This window comes from Phoca vitulina, unplaced genomic scaffold, assembly GCF_004348235.1.
Source record: "Phoca vitulina isolate PV1807 unplaced genomic scaffold, GSC_HSeal_1.0 scaffold48, whole genome shotgun sequence".
Classification (NCBI taxonomy): domain Eukaryota; kingdom Metazoa; phylum Chordata; class Mammalia; order Carnivora; family Phocidae; genus Phoca; species Phoca vitulina.
In genome coordinates, this window is record NW_022589751.1 from 3,788,144 (window position 1) to 3,794,566 (window position 6,423).

The window sequence follows — 6,423 nt, forward strand, 5'->3', positions numbered from 1 at the left end:
CTGAAGGCCCTGGTAAACTTTTTTGTTGGGATTTCAGGTGCTGTGTCTCCTTAGTCTAGTTCTCTTATTCCTCTTATTTATTCCTTCAGATCTGCTCTCCACCTCAGCCTCATAGAGGGCAGCCTGGTGTATGGAAGATGGAGGGAGGGAAGAAGACATACTCACATTGTAGTGATGGCTACTGACTGTAATTCAGACAACTTCAGAAAATAAAACAACCAGAGGCATTATGGCCTGTGAATGTGTCTGAAGTACCAAAGATGATTGTGTTAACTGAAATAATGACCTACATCCAGTAAAGCTGAGCAACCCCTGAAAAAGCGATTACCAGCTTATTAACCAGCTGCTGTGAGGTCTCCAGGCCTTGAACAGGACTAGTTCAAATTCAAGGTGACGGAAGAGAGGATAAAAGTAGGTATGGAAAGATCTGGACATTGAAGGACTAAACCAGATTACCCATGTGGTCAGCCTATATATATATGTATTCTGTGATGGCAAAGGCCCATGTAAAAATACTGCTTTGCATTCCCCATATTAGGTACTTTAGTGTGTCACCTTATTTAACCATCTCAGCACTGCAAATGAATAGAGCCAGGCTCAGAGAAGTTAAGTAACATTCTGAAAATCACACGACGACTAAGCTACTAAGTGGTGGGACTAGGATTTAAAACCAAATCTGACCTAATTTATAGTCCACTCTCTCTCCATTGTATCAGTGGTTCAGAACCCTAACCCTAAATTAGAGTCACTGGTTAAGCTCTAAAAATCAAATTCTGAGGTCCCACCACAGACCTACTAAGCCAGAACCTCTAGGGGTCAAGTCTGGAAGTTTACGTATTTATAAAGCACCCAAAGTAATTCTGACGATTAGCCGGGTAGGGAAATGACTGTTAGAGCCTATAATACCATTGGTGGGTGGCCTTGTTGTTCTATACCCTATGCATTCCATTTGCAAGTAGAAATCCTCAGGGTAACTGTGTGTTAGGTGAATGTTAACAACAGTCCAAATTTAGACACAGAATTCTCAATCTGTTATGTGCAAGCTCTCCAAATAAAGAGGGGACATAACTGAAGGAAAAAGCAAGAATGGTGAATCAGGTTTGGGAAGGATCTTGCCTCAGAATGCCAGCGTGACTCACAACTTCGGAGCCACATCAACTAAAGTAGAATGAGCTAACCCAGGATTACCTTGAGTCTCTTCCCCAAATTCCACCTCATCAATTATATGAAGAGTCTCCTCAAAATCCAAAAGAATTGCCCACTAAAATGTTTTCCTCCCTCCCTCTCTCTCACGTGCACATGTACCTTAGCCCTTTACACTGCGAAATTGGATTTTCAGGTTCAGCTCTCCCTCCCTTCCACATGGCCTTTCTCTGGGACCTCAATATGAACTATAGACAGCCACCCTGTTCCTTTACCTTAAAGTACATAATAACTCCAACATTTGCCACCTAATTCATAAAACTCTCACATTCAGGGGCCATTCAGATAGTGAGTCAGATAGTCAGAAAAGATTATTTGCCTCAACTAACTTGTTTTTAGAAATCTGCAGACAAGAGCCGCCTTATACACACAAGTCTTTGGGACACATGGCCTACCACAACACTTATCAAACTTTAATGTGCATGCAAATCACTTGGGAATCTTGTTAACAGGTAGGTTCTGATTTTGTAGATTTCACAGAGGGCCCGAGATTTTGCACTTTAAACAAGCTCCCAAGTAATAATGATGTTGCTGTTCTTCAGGTAAGAGTCTACAACATTGCTCCTCAGATTTGGCTACACATTGGAATCACCTGAGAAGTTAAAAAAAAAACACTGGTGTCTGGGTCCCACCTCAGAGGCTGACTAAATTGGCATTACGATTTTTTTTAAAAAAGATTTTACTTATTTACTTGAGAGAGAGAGAGAGACCGAGCATGAGCAGGGGGAGAGACAGAGAGATAGGGACTGCTTATGGGAGAGGGATAAGCAGACTCCACGTGGGCCCAACTCAGGGCTTGATCCCAGGACCCTGAGATCATGACCCAAGCCGAAGTCAGATGCTTAAGCAACTGAGCCATGTAGGCACCCAACATTATGATTTTTAAGTTCCCTAGGTGAAACTGTTGTGCTGCAAAATTTGAGAGCCTCTGGTCTACGACATGGAAAATATAAACAGAGAATAAAATTAATTAGGCTAACAGGCTTAAGTAAGGGGATCCTAAATTCCTCAAGTATCTTGTTTTTATTTGAATCTCTCAGTATATAACACAATGCTTGTTATATAATAAGTCTAACAAAAGTTGCCTGAATTGAATTGCATAGTATCCTGCCCCCACCTCTGAAAGCCTGCCTTACCAATTGACTCAAAACCTGTGAAATGGGTCCAAATCAGACTAGTTAGATAACTCATCATATGGCCTGATAAAGTCTAGGATATCAGGCCTGAGTTTATTTCTTTGCCTAATAGACAAACCAAAAATATGCTCAGAAAGTGGTTGTGATTGCCCTTCGGGTAATTTGCCCCTTCAAGAAAACAGAAGCGCCTCTTTCACAGCCTCTTGGAAGCTATTTTGTTCAGCACTGAAGCTACGCTGCCAGCCTCACAAAAGCTGAGATGGACCCTTTCAACAAGTGGATCAGCTGGCAGGAAAACTGGCTTCAGAGTAATGGACCTTTTAAACATATTTTCTGTCCTCTCTGGGTGCAGAGCTGATCTTAGCAGTTGATTACATGCTATCTGCTTGACTTTCAAGGACAATATAAGCAATCAGTATTTTTTTCTAGAAGTCCAAGATGCAAATTAGCTCAGTTCAAGAAAAACTGCATAGACCCACGGAACTTTAGAACCAGGAGGACCCTGCTCTAACCAAATATATCAATAAGAAAGTTGGGACCCAGATTGGTGACGTCACGTAAGATCTCCTATCTACTTTATGGACTATAATTTCTCCTTGCTCCTGGTTCAGCAGTACTCTTCACTGTTTGACAATTTCTACCTATAATCAATAATATTCCTATACCAATTAAACTTTAATTGACAGTTTGGCCATGATGTGACTATGCCTAAATGACATCAACCACAACACAAGCAGGCCCAAGGATGGTTCTTTTATGGAATGTGTTTATTGTTGAGATTAAAGAATATAACAGAAATATAAAACAAATTAAAATGTAGCATGATTTTATATAATTGGTGGATGTTAAGAAATGAGAATCAATTTGGCCTTAACAATTAGAATAGTCTCCTTTGAGTAGTTCAGGGACAATAACACTATAACCCTATAATCTCCAGCTACAAGGATTATACTGACTGAGGGTCCCATCTGCTATATACTGACATCCATCATTGCATTTGCATTGAGGCCATTCTTCCCAGCATGGTAGGGACACTAACTCAGGCCCTGACGTGGGAGATGTACAACTCCTTTGACAGGTGACCTAGGCTCAAGGATTCCCCATCAGCCTTGCCAAATTTTACTTAAAACTATACTGTACTTTTGGGCACCTGGCTGGCTCAGTCAGTGGAGCATGTGACTCAATTGCAGCATCGTAAGTTTGAGCCTCATGTTGGGTTATAAAGATTACTTAAAAATAAAAACTTCAAAAAAAATACTATACTGAACTCTAAGATGCTTCCATCCAACTTTTCTCCTCTCTCTCCTGCACTTGGAGTCAGACTTGAATTCCATGGCTTTCCCAGCCTCTCTTTGCTCCAGTCCATTTTGTCTCACAGAATTTTCCCTAATAAGTTTCTTTTTTTTTTTTTTAAAGATTTTATTTATTTGACAGAGAGACAATGAGAAAGGAAACAAAAGCGGGGGTGGGGGGGGGTGGGAGAGGGAGAAGCAGGCTTCCCGCCAAGCAGGGAGCCCAATGCAGGGCTCGATCCCAGGACCCTGGGATCATGACCTGAGCTGAAGGCAGACGCTTAACAACTGAGCCACCCAGGCGCCCTCCTAATAAGGTTCTTGTATTCAGTCCTATTTTGGTGTCTGCTTTTGGAGGTCAAATTAACTCACCTAGTGAAAGAAATGCAATTAGATGATTCTAATTGGCTGTAGGGTAAATCATGTTCACATAATATTAAATGCCGTTTATTGTTTTTTGACTTTTTGGATCAGTAATATAGTTAAAGAACAGAATATAATTTTTCCAACCTTGTAATATTTGAGTTGGAAAAGAAAGGGGGAAAGAGGTTAAGGGAGGGTAGAAACCAAAAAAAGACCTCATGTTGTAAAAAAGGAAGTCAAGAGACTGAGTTATAACTTGATGGAAGAACAAATAAGTTTAAATATATTATTGTAAATTACAAAACTAATTGATAAAGTAACTAAGAATTGAGTCCTAACTGTCAAAGCTGGGGGGAATTGGAATAAGAGTTCTTTACATTCAATAATTAAATCCTCTCTTAACATAGCAGGAAATCAATAAAGTCTACATTAAATAGATGAATAGCATTATAAGCACACCATGGGCACCCACTGCAGGCTGGGATAGCCTCCTCCCCCAAACCTGACCTTTCTTGCTCTTTCCCTCCCCACAAAACAACAGAGCTAGTTTATTTATTTATTTTTTAAATAATTACCTCTTTTTTCTTTTTTAAGATTTCATTCACCTATTTCACAGAGCGAGAGAGAGCACAAGTAAGGGCAGCAGCAGAGGGAGAGGGAGAAGCAGGCTTCCCGCTGAGCAGGGAGACCGATGTGGGGCTCAATCCCAGGACCCTGGGACCATGACCTGAGCCAAAGGCAGACGCTTAACGACTGCGCCACCCAGGTGCCCCAGAGCTATTTTATATTTAATGGCCAACCTTTTATCATGTAACTTTCTGCTCTGACACTTCCTCCTCTCCTCTTCCCCACTTCTCTCCCAGGACGAAGATTCTTGTGTCTCTCCAATTCTCTTCTTAGCCAAGGTTCTCTGAATCACTGAGATGTGCTTTCTTCTCTGTAGCTTCCTCTTTTCCTGTGATTAAGTCATACACACCTCATCTGACCCCAAACAAAACTCCCACCTTCTCTGGTAGTTTCATATTTACTAAAATAAATTTTTCATTAAGCATTTTGTTGTATTTCACTATAATTGAATTAAAAAACAGCACCTAATTACTAGAAACATGCACAGAAATGCCATGTATATATTCCCATATTTGCTCTGAACCTAGAAGTCTCTATAAGTGATGAACTAGAATTCTCAAGATCTCCTTTCATGGTGGCACCTAGGCAGAATAAACAATGAAATAATGAAGGTGAGATGTGTAAGCTTTGGGAAAGCCATATCTCATGAGAGGACAGATGTGCCTCAGGGATAAACTCTGAAGGACAAGCATTGATTGGTGTCACTTGAACACTGAAGACAACATACTGGCTTTTCCTTCAGAAAAAGCCATTTCTGTCTAAGCTGATTACACTCCTACAACCGGGGTAAAAGGGGGTGAAGGTAAAGAAACAAAGAGATGAACATGCAAGAGTTCAGAAGTCAGCCTATAGAGGGGTTCCCTCTCTTCATATCTCTAACTAACCAGCAGTTTGGAACAAAGCCCTAAGAAAAAGGGAATGCTAGTTTAGCTACATCTGTAGATGCTGGTGACATATGAATAACCATAGCTAACTCCTACACAGAATACACTACGTACCAGGTACTGTTTTAAGTACATTTTATGTATTAAACTTACAAAATCCCTATAGATAATCATTTTTACTCTTTCCTTTGCATATGAATAAACTGAAATTTAGAGAAATTAAGTAAGCCCAAGATCACATAGCTAAGAAGAAGTGGAAAAGGGACTCAAACCCTAGATGTCTGGTTCTAGAATCTAACATTTGACCACCATACAGTATTTTCGAAATAGTATTAAAATTTGGAATAAGGGAAGATAGGACCAAACTTTACAGAGACTGTAGGACAATGCTACAGAGGATCACACCAAGCTCAGACATTCTACAATCATAGGTCACCCAACACTGTTTTACATAGGGTCCCAAAACTCCCAGAAGGAATTACGAAAAAGAACTAGGTGTCCTCATTAACTGCCTTTGATGCTGGGGTTAAAAGGTGCTCTGAAACCACTGGGGGCTGGAAGAGAGGAAACAACAAACTTCCATGTTTATTCTAAGGCTGGCCTTGTCCAATTGAACTATAATTGGAGGAGTCACCAAATTTTGGGAGGTGGTCTCACTAATTCCAGCAGATGGCAGTGCTGTATAACACGTCAATTTAAAACAAAGCAAAACAAAACAAAACTTCCTGAAGCTCTGGACTCTTTAAGAGAGAAAACTCACAAATGATTCTTTTTTTTGGTTTTTTTAAAGTTTTATTTATTTAATCTCTACACCCAACGTGGGGCTCAAACTCCCAACCCAAGATCAAAAGTTTGCATGCTCTTCCAACTGAGCCAGCCAGGCACCCCTAAATGGTTCCCTTTTAGAGTTGGGAAGTA